This window comes from Panthera pardus, unplaced genomic scaffold (assembly GCF_024362965.1).
Source record: "Panthera pardus isolate Hobbes unplaced genomic scaffold, ASM2436296v1 HiC_scaffold_6, whole genome shotgun sequence".
In the NCBI taxonomy this organism is placed as follows: Eukaryota; Metazoa; Chordata; class Mammalia; order Carnivora; family Felidae; genus Panthera; species Panthera pardus.
In genome coordinates, this window is record NW_026526991.1 from 84,227,570 (window position 1) to 84,243,313 (window position 15,744).

The 15,744-nt window shown below is 33.4% G+C and overlaps 1 protein-coding gene across 19 annotated transcripts in view; it reads left to right on the plus strand.

Moving 5' to 3' along the window:
- SOX5 (SRY-box transcription factor 5) overlaps positions 1-15,744 on the plus strand; it is a 1,011,059-nt gene that overhangs the window by 605,341 nt on the left and 389,974 nt on the right. The window contains exon 1 of one of the 19 annotated variants that reach the window (XM_019452510.2): positions 945-1,268. The exons of the other annotated variants lie outside the window; for them this stretch is intronic. The gene's annotated coding sequence lies outside the window, so the exon portion shown is untranslated. Of the gene's footprint in view, positions 1-944; positions 1,269-15,744 lie in introns of those variants that run through there. 19 annotated transcript variants of the gene reach the window in all.

A 15,744-nucleotide genomic window follows, 5' to 3' on the forward strand; every position in this document is an offset into this window, starting at 1 on the left:
CTCAGTGTTTAGCAAGTTGACAGATACAGAAATGTGTGAATGTTATGATTACTTTACATGTTGATGTGTTCTTTTCTTATCTTATGTTTCTCAAATATAATAAGCCTAAGATAACATGGTAACGTATTTACCTGTTCTTAGGGAGCTTTTAACTAAAATCTGTGTATGCATCGTACCTGAGAGGCAAATAACAAGACCAGCTCTAATACTTTAGTACGTTACTCCTCTATAGAATTAGAAGCGATTTCACATGAATTTAAAAAGCAAAATTACATTCATGGATAAAGTCTGATCTTTATTGTCTGTTCTTCCCACTGTCAATTCTCCAAACACCTAATGGCAGTATGTATAATGCCAATGTGTATTATGTAGATTGAACATCTCCCTTTTTATAGATTAGCTGAAAAAGTATAATGGATGAATTTTTGCTTTCTTCCATAATTTGTTGTTCATTTATAAGTTCAATGAGGTTAACTAGCAGCATGGGAAATAAACCAATCTGCATATCTCTCTTATACTAACTCACATACAATTTAATATGTCAGGTGTCTGACCCAGATGATGGCAATCAGGTAAAATGATGTTCAAAGATTTGACCAAAACATGAAACATCGTCCTGTTAGTGGAAAATATCTATTGAACAGGAAATGGACTAAAACATAGAAAATTCTTCCTTACTTCATTCATTCTCTCCTTGTATCCTTTTCATTGATTGATAGCATCATCATTTATATTAAATATAAAGATCAAATGCTCTATAAGTGAACACCATCAAATGATATTGCTAGAGAAGAAGAAAAAATAAGGACTGTTAGTATCTTGCTTGAGTGAATAGTGTTTATTTGGGACACTTAGGAGAATGCTTCATATTCCTTCATTTTAAGCAGGAACTGATCATGGTTCAGGAGAAGACTTGTTATGCTTTCTGATTTCTGTGTTTTCTCCTGCAGTTTGGAAACTGCATGCCTTTCCCTTTAGCATTATCTATTCTTCCCTTCACTTACTAGTTGAGAGTTCATACATCTCTGGAGATCCTGTGGCGTATGGTTCTGCTTGTCCAATAGGGGGGTGTTGCATTTCTACACATTCAGTATCCTTTTCCCTTGGAGCCTGAGAGTAAAACCTCAGCAGTACTCCCTGCCTTTGCCAGCCTGAGGAGTCAGAGACTCAAACTTGTTCCCAGCTCTTGCGCCTTCATTGTAGAGCTGCGTTCTGCTCAGTGGGCTGCCGAGAAGGACCAGACCGAAACAAGATTTAGAAGAATTCTGGTGAGAACTGTTTATAGGGATATGGTATTTTAAAAGAATGTGGTAAACAAACAGAATTGTGGCATAAACAAAGATAATTAGCATAAACAATGTCGTTTTAGGACAGGTGGTTTAAAAAAACAAACAAAACAAAAAACCCAAATATGAACCCAACTTGAATGCTGCCAGTTTGGAACCACTGAACCTTAATCTGTACTTCATGAGAATTTCCCAGGTTTGTTGATAAACTTGTTAACATGCTTCTTCTGTTTCTTTTGTATCATTTTCCGGTCATTATGCCCTTTTGTCACCCAGCTTGAAAGTAATTAATCTATTACAAGGTAGTTTAAGGACTTTTACCCATAAAACATGACAGAAGGAAAATTAAAACCAAAAGCTTATAGATGTCCATAGGCATTTGAAGTCAGTGTTGAACCTTAAATCAATTCAAACCTGAACTCGTCTCATTGTATTTTAAATCTTTTATCTAAGTAACATTTCAGTCACTTGGCTCTTTAGTGTTAATATATTTACTTTTGTCTTGCCTTAGAATTCAGAGATTTTTTTTTTTTTTTGCTATGGCTGAATCATCACTTGTGTTATATGTTTATTTCTAAGTGTTCCTTATTTTTTCTTCCTATTTTTTCTCTATTACTTAGTGAAGATGGTGTAACAGTATATACATGGAGCTGGTAATCATGAAATATGAGGATGCTAGTTGTGAACCACATTATCTATACCTGCTGTGCCGTCATGATGAATTCTTATCTGAAGACATTTAGGTTTATTACTAAATGACATTTTTTCTTAAGACCTTATACTGAAATATTTTGACTTTGTTGAAATGTGGAGTGTGATGAACAGAAAGCTGTTTGTTTTTCTTGCATTAAGGACCAAAGTTTTTTTTTTTAATTGAAGTTAAAAATATTTTTTTTCCTCTTTATTTTCTCATGGAGAGTGGGGAACAGGAATTCAAAGTAGGTATCTCTAGTATTCTGTAGCCCTTCTCTGTGCTGAAATGAAAGCATTTGTGAATGAGTTTTGGTTTCTTGGAGTTATAAAAATGTGTGTAAACTAGTAAACCATGTCTCATTCATGTGCTATGGAGATTTCTCGTACTTCAGGGACAAAAATAATTTGGCTACTAACGAATTAGGGCTACCTGCCAGTGCCAACACATACTGTAGGTAAGAGGAACACTATAAAGAAAAGCTGCTGGCAGCAAATCCATTGAAACTTTCATATGTAACAGCGTTCTATTTCTGCTCTTCACATCTTTGAAAGAATGTGTTTTTCAAAAAAGAAAATGTTGAGAAGAAACAGAAAATATGATCTTTCTTAAAAATGTATTAGTAGCTTCATTTTTAATATTTCTCATTGTGGAGATGCAGAGACTTTTATATTATGTTCTGTGCACATGTGCCTCCCCTACCCATCCCAATCTTTTCTGTCACATTGAAACCTAAGAATCAGATACAGTCAGAATAGATGTTATATGGAGAAATAAAATTTACTGTCTGGGCCAAAAAAAAAAAAAAAGCATCCTCAAAGCCTTACAAGGTTTTTATACTGGCAACTTAAGAGAGTTAGATCAGTTGGGACACTGAGAAGCAATTTTATAAAGGACGTGTCTTCTCCTTAAGGGCTTCAGGACACTACTGGGAAAAGAAGGGAAAGGGTTAAACTGCTTTGCTTGTTAATATGTGTGTGTGTGTGTGTGTGTGTATGTATATATTTTAATCTAGTAGTAAAAAAAGACAGGCCCAAATGGTGTTTAGTTGATACATTTTTAATCAAAATTTATTTTAAAATGTAGTAAATGATTTACTTTATTACTGATTTTGGATTTGTTTGGTTTTTTTATTTTTTGTTTTTTGTTTTTGTTTCTGCTTTTATTTAGTTTTTTATATTAATTAGGATCAGTATGCCAAGAGGATAGTTTGTTTGGGAAGTGGTTGTAGAACTTTCATATAGGAGCTGTTGAGTTGTCATTTTAAACAACTTTATACTTATCTAATAAAAGAACATTGTAATGAAAAAGAAACACAAACTTTGAAAATGAGAAATACCCTTCACCTGAGAACATAATATTAAAAAAAAATAATGCTTTATTTATGCTATACTTTTTCATTCACAGCTACTATAGGCTGCTTGACAAAGTTCTAAAACATTTTTATTCTGATTCCAGAGTTAAGGTCTTACTTGTTTGCCTTCTATTATTTCTTTGGGTTATTTACCTGGGCCAGATTTGTTGGGCAATAATTTACAAAGTCCAAAGACTTTATTTTTGCTCTTTTCCTGATGTCTCTTTGTTTCATGCTCCCCCTCCTTATTTGCTGTTGAGTTTCGTCATATGTTGGAAAACAGTTTACAGGAATATGTATGTCCCATAAAATTAACGTTCTTATTTCTTCTTTTTCACCTGCACTACAAGAGATCTATGTTGAAGATTCATTACATAATATATACCCTTTAGTAGAGAAAGGAATGAAGTGATGATCAAACTATTCAATTTCTGATTCATTTATTAATTCAACTTTGAATGAGTGATAACTAAATGTACAATGTCAGATTCAGATCGTCATCTCTCCCATAATATCATCAGGATGTGAAGAAAACGTTTATGTAATATTCCAAGTACCATTAATCATACAACACCTAGGAGTAGAAAACCAAAGATAACACTGAATGCCATTTCTCAGGAAAGAACTTGTATTTCCCTCCAGCCCTAAACATAGTTAGAATATAGAAAATAGAAGGAAGAGCTATTGTTTTTAGAGCCCTAAGGATTATGGGATATAAATATGGTTGTATATTCGCCTCTAAAAAATTAACATTACTGGAAAAATAAAATGGATCCAATTTGACCTATAAAGAGTTTAGAAATAATTAATGGTTTAAAAGCATTCTTTTAGAGAAAGAAAAGCATATCCAAAAGATCCTAATAGCAGTGTAAAGAATCAAAGTAAAGGAGCAGAATATATGGACTTTTATAAGTAAACTAAAAGATAAGTGGGAGCCACTAACACTTTTGTGACGACTAAATATACTAGTGTTCTAGCTTTTGAAATCTGAGGGTAGCATTGTCATGCATATTGAAGAGAAAATTTGAATTCAAGAAGTTTGGTGGCTCAAGGGGTGCTTGAATAAAATTTAAGGATATTTGAGATTTTGGATAAGGATGAGAAAGTTGAGTGTCAGAGGCCTAAGGCATACGGATCAAATGAACAATATTTTGTGGATTGTGAGTATTTTTCTAACACATCAAATGGTTTCCTCTTTTTCTGGTAGAAATTTACATGTGTCAGTATCTTTACTAATTTTGGTTTTTTCATAAGTAAACCATGTGGAGAGTGGTATTAGCTGGGTGTAACATCTCAAGTTCTAGCTCTTCCCTATGGACTAGGAAGAATTTTTGGGTCTTAGTGTTTGCATCTGTAAAATGTGAAGATGGGCTGGATAGTTTCTAAATCTCTCACCTTTAAAATTTCATCACTTTGAGCTCCTTTGAGACATCCCTAGCTCCTTACTCTAGTGGTCAGAATTTTTGCACTGATGCAAGAATGACCAGCCTTTACGAGTGGAATCATTTCTCAATTTACCTTTCAGTTGAGTGGTATTGTGCAGGAACAAGTAACTATAGTACATTTTAGGAGTTTGAAATCTAAGTACTATGTATAATTCTTATTTAGGATCAAGTTCACAAATTTGCTATGAACTATTTTGAAGCTGAATGTTTCAAAGAGAAGATTCATATTTTATGTGGTTGAAACTTCCAGGTGCATCAGATCATCATCCTCAACTATTATCAATATCGTGAAAAATAAATTATATATGGACTATTGAACAGGGAACTATGGAGTAATATGAAAAGCATGAGAGAGAGTGGCATTTTGGGTCAAAGAGCTGAAAGTATTTATAAGGATAAGATTAAAAAAAAAAACCAAAAAGAAAATGTTAGAGAGTAGAGCCTCAGGACAACACGGGAGCTTATGGACAGTCTGTGTCTTTATATAAGTAAATAAAACACTGGGCAGGAAAGTGGCAAGATTAAAATTACAAACAGTCCAAAGAAAGACTTTAGGTGCTTCTTAAAATAATTTAGGCAACTATTAGGATCATGACAACCAATTTTATATGCATTAGTTAGTGACTGGCAATTTCAAGAAAAGGAATGTTAAACTCTGTGAAGCAAGGAGTAGAACAATGAAAGATGTACTTAAAAAGCTATATTATCTGAGAAGGCAAGCTTCACATATTGTTAATATGTTACATTCGGCAGACTGCATTTTTTTTTATAACACAATGTTTGGGGGGAAAAAAGTGTAGTTATACCATCAGCAACGTAATCTTTTAACTACGTATCCAAGGACTTTCTGTATTATATGCACTTTGAAAATATGGCTATGGTATGACAAAGTCCTTGTACATATGAGGTGTACGTTTTAAATATATATTTGTGTATTTAGGATAACATAGGATTTGGCCCTTTGTTAGAATTAATTATTTGCTTAATGAGTGTGATGTAGAAATTTTTTATTCTATTCCCGCCACTTTTAATTTAGGAATAAAGAATGGGTGTTACCCTCTCATTCTCCTGGTACCGATATAAAGGTTGTAAAACAAAACAAAACAAAACAAAACAAACAGAAAAGGACCTTACTGAACCAGAACTACATTTAGAACTAGGACCAAAGGGAAATGTGCAAATATCCTACTGTTAAATAAGAAAGAAAATCTGGAAATCGTCCAGTTGGGCAACTTCCTGCTAATACATTTTATAATACAGCATTTAGTGATATACAAATTTGGCGTATGTTCCTACAGCTTCTAAATCAAGAATTAAAACTTTGTGATGTAGAAGTCATTTAAATTCTTTGGGTTTCAGCCATGCAGTTATAAAATGGGCTTTAAAATTAGTATAAAATTATTTATCCCCTAATTGTAATGAGTCATTTTGAGCTCATGAAAATTTGTAAAAAATATTTGGATATCTCTGAATGCAAACCACTGAATTCAGACTTTGAAAGAATTGTATATTTTTGTTTGATAAACATAGTTGTTAGCATATGAAATAATGCCTATAAGATTTATTGACTTTTTAAAAATTTTATAGTAAATACAACTATAATTAAATGCACTTATGACTATTGATCCAGGTAACTTATACCTAAATAACAGCAGTATAGTACATTTTCTTCTGCTTACTGCTAATAACAAAATATCTGAAAAGCACATCTCTTTCCATTTTATATATAGGAAATATGATACACTGAAAGTTGTTTTTGCAAGTGTCAGTATATCTAGCATTAAAATAACGAATTTCCTGATTTAACATATTCCTATGCTTTATGCAAATTAAAATTCATTTATTTGTGTATTATCATAAAAATGAATTATTTTATATAAAAGTTATTGGACAATGAAAAAAAGAATGATTTTTTTGTTGAGTAAAAACAGCCATACACACTATTTACTGCTTTGTAAAGCATTATTTGTACAAATACTTTGGATATTGGAAAATATTAAATAACTTGAAGACAGTTATCAATGCAAATATAGTACATCATAGATTTTCGTAGTAAAAGTAACATGAGGAGTTTTGCATTAGCTACCTATTTCTTAGATGGCGAGTTGAAGCTTGAGCAAATTTATAGATTTCTTTTTTATGGGCAGCTGTGTAACAGGCAAACAAAAACATCCAAGAAACAGAACCTTTATTTTTGATATAAAATTGTTTTCCACTGATATAATCTGTTGAAAGCCAGAAGCCATCCAAAGTGCTGATACCAATTTAAGAAGATGATCTTTTGCCTTAATTATACATCTGGGAAATATTAGCTGAACATTTTGTGGAGAACAGTGAATACCTTAGTTGCCAGTTGTCTAAAATGCTGCTAATGATCGACATAGTGCCAGTGTTTTGATGGCTAAAACCTAGGCTGAATATGAATACAAAGAACACAGTTGGGGGAAAAAAAAAGCACACATTTTATACAAAACAGATTTCAACCATCTGCTTGGCACTTAAGTTTGCGACTATAGGCAATATATGAAAGAGACCACTGTCCACGTTATGAATGGTATCACTTTTATTGGTACCTTAGAAAAACCATAGGGTTTTGAAAGCATATATAACCAATGATTTTCTTCAACTAAATAATGAAAACAAGGGCCTCAGCCAAAATTTTGTGCCCTCTATAATCTCCTCTATGTCAGTCTTCTTTTTCTAGCAAAAATGGGTTTTGCTAATAAAGTAGGTCTTAGTTCCACACCTCAGGATATTAAAATATACCAGACAACACTACACAAGTAGCCCTTAGGACGAGAACCCCAGATGGTTATGAGATAAAATACTGTTTGCTTTAGGAATAGGTTATATTCCCGAGTCTGTTGCCTGAATACTATGGTGCATGTCAAATCAGCATGGAAGTTAATGGTCCAGAAGCACTTCTGAATTTAATGCTTTCCCATTTGTTCTGAATTTATAGTATTAAATCAGGCCAGTGCTGTTTCATCACTAGTTCAGTAAGGGAAACATATTCTATAGATAGTAAATTATAGTCAAAGTCTAATTATTTGACCCATTTCATTTACCTTAAAGGTATGGGAGAAGTCCTCAATAAAAGAATATTGGCAAGTATTATATACTATAAGCTTTTAAATTTATGGAGTAGTTGGTAAAAGCTATAATAGACTTTTACTTAGCACATAGTAAGCCAAAAATACATTTTGACTAAGTAATTTGACCTATTTTCTTTTCCTTGGCTGAAATATATTTGCATTTCCAAATATTGGGAAAATTGAGCTATTAGAATGTGTTAGATTATGGATATGTCTAGGTTGTATGATTTACCAATGATATATTGTCTTTTAGTTTTTGAAAAAGAAGTCTGTGATTTAGGAAAATTGTAAAAGGAAATGCTCTTAGAATCCCTCTATATCTGTGCTTTCCAATATGGTAGCCACTAGCTACATGACAGGAACATGAAATGGGGCTAATTTGAATTCAGATTTGCTGTAAGTATAAAAAACACACTGGATTTTGAAGATGTGGTTGAAAAGAAACGATGTAAAATATCTTACTAAGATTTTTTTAAAATATTGATTATGTTTTGAAATGACAGTATTTTGCTATACTGACTTACATAAAATATGTTGTTACAGTTATTTTCACCTGTTTCTTTTTACTTTTTTAATGTGTCAACTGGAAATTTCAAATTACTGTGTGTGGCTCTTATTTGTGGCTCACATTATATTTCTATGGGACAGCACAGTTCTCTTCCCTTCCATGGAGGGAGGAAAATTAAAACTTCTGTCTGTATCTGGATTCTAGTAGTCCACAGCTCAGTAGGGTAACAATGAACCAGAAAGAGTTAAGTGTTTATTAACTGTCCTCCTTTTTAAGCTTTCTTCTATAAGAAGGTGATGTTTTATTGCTTTTGAAAAAGCCTTGGTAGTAACACTGACTTGCACAGATCTTTATATCATTTACCCAACGAATTCTGTCAGTTTCTTCAAATTTCCGTGGAGTTATAATAGAAAGGAAGATGTTTGCTTAAGGATTGTATGGGTTATTTTAGAGATTATATGTTTAAAAGGACAATTATATTTACCTTTTGAAATGCCACCATGTGTATCTGTCATTTCTCCACTGGGTTTAAAGAAGTTTGTGGCTGGCTAGGAATACCTTCCCCTTTTGCATCCCAGCTGATACTACACACAGTTTCTAAAATTGACCCACAAGATGTGATCCAAGCTCTATCTCTGTACAGATAGAGATACACTAATAGAGATATATATAAAGATAGCAATGACATTCAGTATGTACTTATGCTGTGCCAGCCTTAGCCTCACAAAAATCTCATTTGTTCTCCCTTTTCCACAAAGAAGAAAATGAAAGAAAGAGAGTTGCCTAATTTCTCAGGTAACAAAGGGCAGAGCTAGTATACAAACCCAAACAGTCCAGTTCCAAAGACCTGACTCTTAGCCATCAAATTTCAGTATTGATCTAGGTAAACAACAACAACAACAACAACAACAACAACAACAAAACGTGCTTCCAGAACGTTAGAATCTATTATTTAAGTGGCAGAAATTTCTGCATTCATTCAACAAATGTATTTCAAATGCCTACTATGTCAGGAATTATTTTAGTTGGTGAATAATTATTATAAAATTTCAGACACTGTACACACATAATATACAATGATTGTGATACAAACTTCTAATCTCTCCTATCTGAATCCATTCATTCATTCATGGCACAAGGTGATGTGCCAGCAGGTGGATAGCCAGATATGTGGACAGTTACTTAAAGGGTTTCTTGGTAAAGGCTTCTTGAAACTATTTTTAAGACCTACCAATTTCCAGTGCACATTATAGATGGCAATTTCTTTACTGTGATAAGTATAGCTATGTAAGATCTCTCAAATATCTCTTTCTTAAGTCCTTTACAGCGTACTTCCTATTGAAATAGTGTCTTTATGGACAGGCAGTATCTTTGCTCAGAAAGTTTATCCGATTGGCTTTGCTATCTTTTTTAATTTTTAAAAATGGTTTATTTATTTTTAAGTGAGAGACAGAATGTGAGCGGGGAGAGAGGGAAACACAGAATCTGAAGCAGGCTCCAGGCTCTGAGCTGTCAGCACAGAGCCTGACGTGGGGCTTGAACTCACAAACCACGAGATCATGACCTGAGCCGAAGTCGAATGCTTAACCAACTGAGCCACCCAGGCACCCCTGTTTTTGCTCTCTTAATGGGCAGGACACCTCTTTATAGTAATTTTTAAATATGTCAGTGTTCACATCTTCAGTGGTGAAATTAATATGGAAACCTTGTGAGAAACTGGTAAATAATGCTAGAATTAAGACAATCTTAATCCTTTGATCTAACTTGTAGTCATGACATACTGCTTTTATAGGGTAGTGGGCCAGGGTGTTGGTAAATTTGAGTAGAGAACTCAATCAGGTATGGTAAAATAATGGGACTATTAAAAGACTGAAGATTCCTGGGGACAGTAAGGCATTTGGGAATGGAAATGAACCTCGTGGTTTTATTCTATTGGATTTTTCAGTTTTACTCTTAAAATAGTGTATGTTAATATAGGTTTGAACTGAACCTATATTGGATCTCTGTTTTAATTTTTGATCTTTTAAGTATTTTTCCATATGTAGATATGGCTGAAGCTTCTGGTGGTTTCTTTGATTTCTTGATACCTGGTCAGGGAGAAACCATATAACTGTACTTATGGGTGGGTTTTGGAGTCAGACTGCTTTAATTTATTCCACAACTCCACTGTTATTAGCTATGTGATTTTGGCAAGTTACGTAAAGTTTCTGTGTCATAATTTCTTTACCTGTGAAATGGGGATATAATAATTCCCATCTTTTTGGTCACTTTACTACTCATGTAATAAACTAAGTAATCTTTCTACACTTAATAATGGGGAAAGATTCCAAGAATATTTCACATAACACAGCAAAGATGGCAAATAACATTGGACTATATACTGATATATAAATATCCAGTACTTAATAAATAATATTGAAGCCAGTGTTTTGTACAGGATTTAGTAGAACTTCAGGTACTTGCTAAAAGGATTATAAATATTAAAAAGAAAATATTCATGTCATAGAATCCCATATGTTTTACATATTGTACATATATAATACATATGTTTGTTATATAAAAATATATACATGTTATAAAATTATACATTACACCTATATTATGTACACTATATATATGTGTATATATACACTGTATACACTATATATATGTTAATGTATGTGTGCACATAAATAGGCAAGTGGATAAAATAAGGGAAGATAATTCTTCCCAAAACCTTGGCTAAGAATACTCTTTTTAAACTGACAGTCATAAGGTTAATGATTACCATTTTCTGACACAAAAAAAAAAAGCCTAACATTTTATTGGTAAACACAATTGTTTTGCAGGACCCTGATGTGAGAGAGTAATATGTTTTGAGTCCTTAAATTGTCTCCAATAGAAGTATTGTAGAAAATTCATAAGGCATTCTTTACATTGCCATTTTTAGTAGAGACCAGATAAGAGAAAGAATATTGAATGATAACTAACTTAGTGAAGGAAGGCATTTCTATAAGTAGCTAAACTAATGTTTGCCAGGTATGTAGATTTCCTGGTGAAAGGATATTGGCAGAGATCTAAGAAAAGGCTAACATGTCCCTTAAACTATCTCCTTTAAATAACAGTTGTTACATCCAGGCTGTTGCTAAGAGATGAGGAACAATCAGTTCTTGACTGAGTTGTATTCTTGCCTAGATTGAGGGCACTCCCACTTCTGTCCTTAAATTGACTCTAGGTTTAGGAGTTCATGGAGACAAAGCAGGAATTTTCCTCAGGAAACACTTTTGGATCTGCTCGAGTACCTGTAAAGTGTCCCATGTGAGCCCCTAGAGTTTGGTATAACCGCATAGCAGAGGTTATCTTCATTTGAAGCATGTTAAGGCTGTCTATCATTAATGGTCCACTTTCATAAATGGATTGCCTTTGCAGATATTGAGCAACACAGCATTCCATTGGGCCCTCTGGGTTGACTTAACTCTAAAAGTCATCCCAGATTAACTGAAAGAGTTAATTTAGCAGATAATTTTATACGCTTTCACTATGAGTTAGTAGCACATCTACATGTAGAGTGATGACACAGAAACATTTCCATCTTGATTTGTTCCTTTAAAAATATTTAGCAAATACTTACCTTGTAACTAATTTCTTTGACAAGATGAAGGTACACATCAATATGAATAAAACAATGTGAGGAAGTGGTGAATGCAGGAAAAAGGGTAGGATAAAAGATTTTTATAATTTATCATGTTATCAATAGGAGAATAATCATTAAAAAGCATCACTGTTTACCTTTTGCCAACTAAAACATCACCAAAATTGATGGTTTAGGTTCAGGCATGATTATTATAGGACTGCTCTTTATGATAACGTTTAGGCACTTACAGATCACGATGGCAGAGCTAACTCACCAGCACAGAAGATTTTTGACTTTACATTTGCTGCAACTGAAAACTTCCTAATGATCTAAAACATGTCACAAGTATTCAAATATAGAGCTTTTCTTATTGTTTCCTTTTCTTTTTTTATTAAAAAATCAAGATCAATAGAAAAGTGCTGAGAGTAGTACAATGATCATCCATATACTTTAGACTTTTCACCAAGTTTTGCTATTTATTAAATTTAGGTCCTTTTACTTTCTCTTTCTTTTTTCTGATTCATTTGCAAGCACATTGCAGGCTAACACTTCTAAGAACCAGGACATTCTCCAACATAACCACAATAACATTAGCACAGCCAAGAAAGTAACATTAATTCAGTGATATTATTGGTTTTTATTATGATTTTTTAAAAGTTTTGTTTATTTATTGAGAGAGAGAGAGAGAGAGAGAGAACACAAGCGGGGAGGAGCAGAGGGAGAGGGAAAGAGAATCTCAGGCAGGCCCTGCACTGTCAGCATGGAGCCCAATGTGGTACTTGAAACCACGAACTGGGGGGGGGGGGGGGGGGGGGGGGGGGGAGGGGAGATCATGACCTGAGCTGAAATCAAGAGTCAGATGCTTAACTGACTGAGCCACCCAGGCACCCCAATACAGTGATATTATTTGATATAGTCCATATCTACATTTCCTAACTGCCCCAGTAATGCCTTTTTTACCCTTTTTTTTTTTTTAAATCCGGGATCAAGTCAAGCATCAGATATTTTATTGACTTGTCATATCTCTCTAGGTCACTTTTAATTGTAAATAGTACCCTTCAATCTTTTTGTCTTGGCATCGACATCAACATTTTTGAAGAGTCCCAGACATTTGCTTCACATAGTATCTCACAATCTGGATTTGTCTGATTGTGTCCTCATGATTAGATTCAGATTAAATACAGATTTTAAGACAGTTATTAGAGCATTGTCCTTTATAAAATCACTTAAGACTATAATTAGATTAGTTAGAAGTGGATACCTATCAAGTTCAAGTTTTGGTGTACCAAATTTTGGAGGTTTTTTTTAATTGGCTTAGATTTCTAGGACATCCAATCTGTGATCAGGAACAATCTGAGCCATAATGATTTGTCTTGCAGAGGGAGCTGTTTGGTACTAGTTGAGAATATAGAGCTTCCTTAATGCAACGAAGTATTAACAATTTATCCATGAAGTTTACCCTGCAGATGTTCATAAATACCAAATTTTTTGCAGGTAATAATCTAAAAATATTAATTATAATGTCTATCTAATAGTGTAGCACTGTAAAAGCACCGTATATTTTGTTAGATTGGAATTCATATTTAGAACTACAATGTGTGCTCTTTATAAAAAGTGCTAGAAGTCAGTTATCTCAGTCAAAACAATTTCAACTCTTTTCCTCATTCTTCATTTACCCAATCAGATTTTTAAAATCAGATGTAATATTTTTAAGGATTCTAAAATATTTTATAAATTTTGAATAAAATTAGAGGCGAATACAGTTTATTCTTTCTTATTTTAACTCTACCACTCTACAATTTAAAAAAGATATATTAAGATATTTTTAAAAGATTACAGAATGGAGATCTTTTTTATTACCAACATTTTCCAATTCTCTTTAAACTGAGAATTTAGCAGTTTGAAAATTGCCCCTATTTCAAGGTAGTGTATAGCATAGACTTTAGAGCCAGATGTCTATGTTTAGTTCCTGACTGCATATTTCACTAGCTGTGGCATATAGGGCTAGTTTCTTAACCTCTCTGAATTTCATTTTCCTCTTCTGCACAAAAAAAAGGAAAGAAAGAGATTGTGGCTATTGAGTAACAGAATATAAATAAATTAGCGCTGAACCTAGGATAGTGAAAACTGAATACATATTAGCTATTGTATTGATGGTGAATTGTCAATATTTGTAGTTATTAATGGAAATTTTTGATTGGCAGTAGAGAGAACAGATCTTTTAAGCCATTTAAAAATGTACATTCCTTCATGAAATATTATTAAATACTTTGTATATACTAGATAGTGCTAGCTTCTAGAAATTTAATAATGGACAAGACACATATGGCTCTTGTCCTCATTAAGCTTATAGTCTGCGGGAGACAGACGTTATGGAAGCAATTGCAGTATATCAAGCAAAATGTAAGTGGAGAAGTAAGTAAAGAGTGTTATGGGAGAACACACATTGACTTAATCCATGTCTGTCAGTTTTTTTTTTTTAGGAGGGGTAAACACTGAAGTTATAAATGGTAGAATTTTCTAGACCTAAGCAGTCATGTGGGTCTTGAGTATAGGCTCTAGAATAAGATTATCTAATTTACCAGCCTGATTCAGTGGTTTGTAAGATGGGTTCCCTTGGGTAAGCTGTTGAACTTGTCTGTGCCTGCCTCAGTTTCTTCATTTGTGAAGTGGAGAAATGACAGTCCATACCTCATGGGGTTGTTCTGAGGATTAAAAGAAATGAGTTATGGAAAACTCAGAACTGTCTTTTGACATTGTCAGTACCCAGTGAATGTTGACTGTATTATCAGAGAGGATTCAGTTTATACAAGTCCTGATGATGTTAGTATTATCAATGGAAGGACATAACGTGCCTGCATTTACTCCTTACAATATAAATGTGCCAGAATCCCTCGTTCAAATATTTTTCAGCTTTTATCACCCTGCCCCTATAAGCGGTCACAGAGCTTTCTTTTGCACTTTACATGAGCTTCATCTTCAAAATATTAAGACAGAATGTCAAGCTGAACATATTTATATTTTTCCTTGATGTGTTAATAAAAATGGCATTTTGTGAGAGCAAAAAATAACCTAGTCAAATTGCTGCCGGCAGGTAAATTTTAAGTGGGATTGAATGAATTAAAAATGAAGCATTCTACCAGTGTTCTTGGAAAGTTTATGGAACAAAGTCTGCTTTACCAACTTGAACAACTTAGCCATTTTCTCTGCATGTTGCCCTCCTCCCCACATGACTCAGTAACATAGTTACATTTATTGGTTGTTTACTTACTTTTAATGCCCTTCATTCCACTAAGGTTTGTGAGGGGTGAGAAAGGGAGCTCTAGAATGCATGGTTTGAATTGAAAAGAGACGCTGTGTGGTCAGAATGAGGATGAGTGGAGAAATTGTAGGGAAGTTTTGGTTTTGAACAGCCTGTGGATTGTGCCTTTTTATTAAATGAAAACAGAATGATTTAATTTGGTCAAACTGTTAAGTTGTTATTATCCTGCTCATTGATGGAATCTGATAAACTTCAATGCTTTTTTCTTAAATTGCAGAATTTCTAAATATAACGTTTTCTGTTGATTCAGGACAAGCTGTCGTGTTAGGGCTCAGAAAATAGTAGTTCTAAAAATTGTTTTCAAAAGATCTTAGATATCCTCAGGTGAAAACATGTATGTTCATAAACATGAAAAATTTTTATATAAGTATATATTGTACTTATTCCGACATGTGCTATTTGAGTACGTTTGGATTTCTTGCTTTAAGAA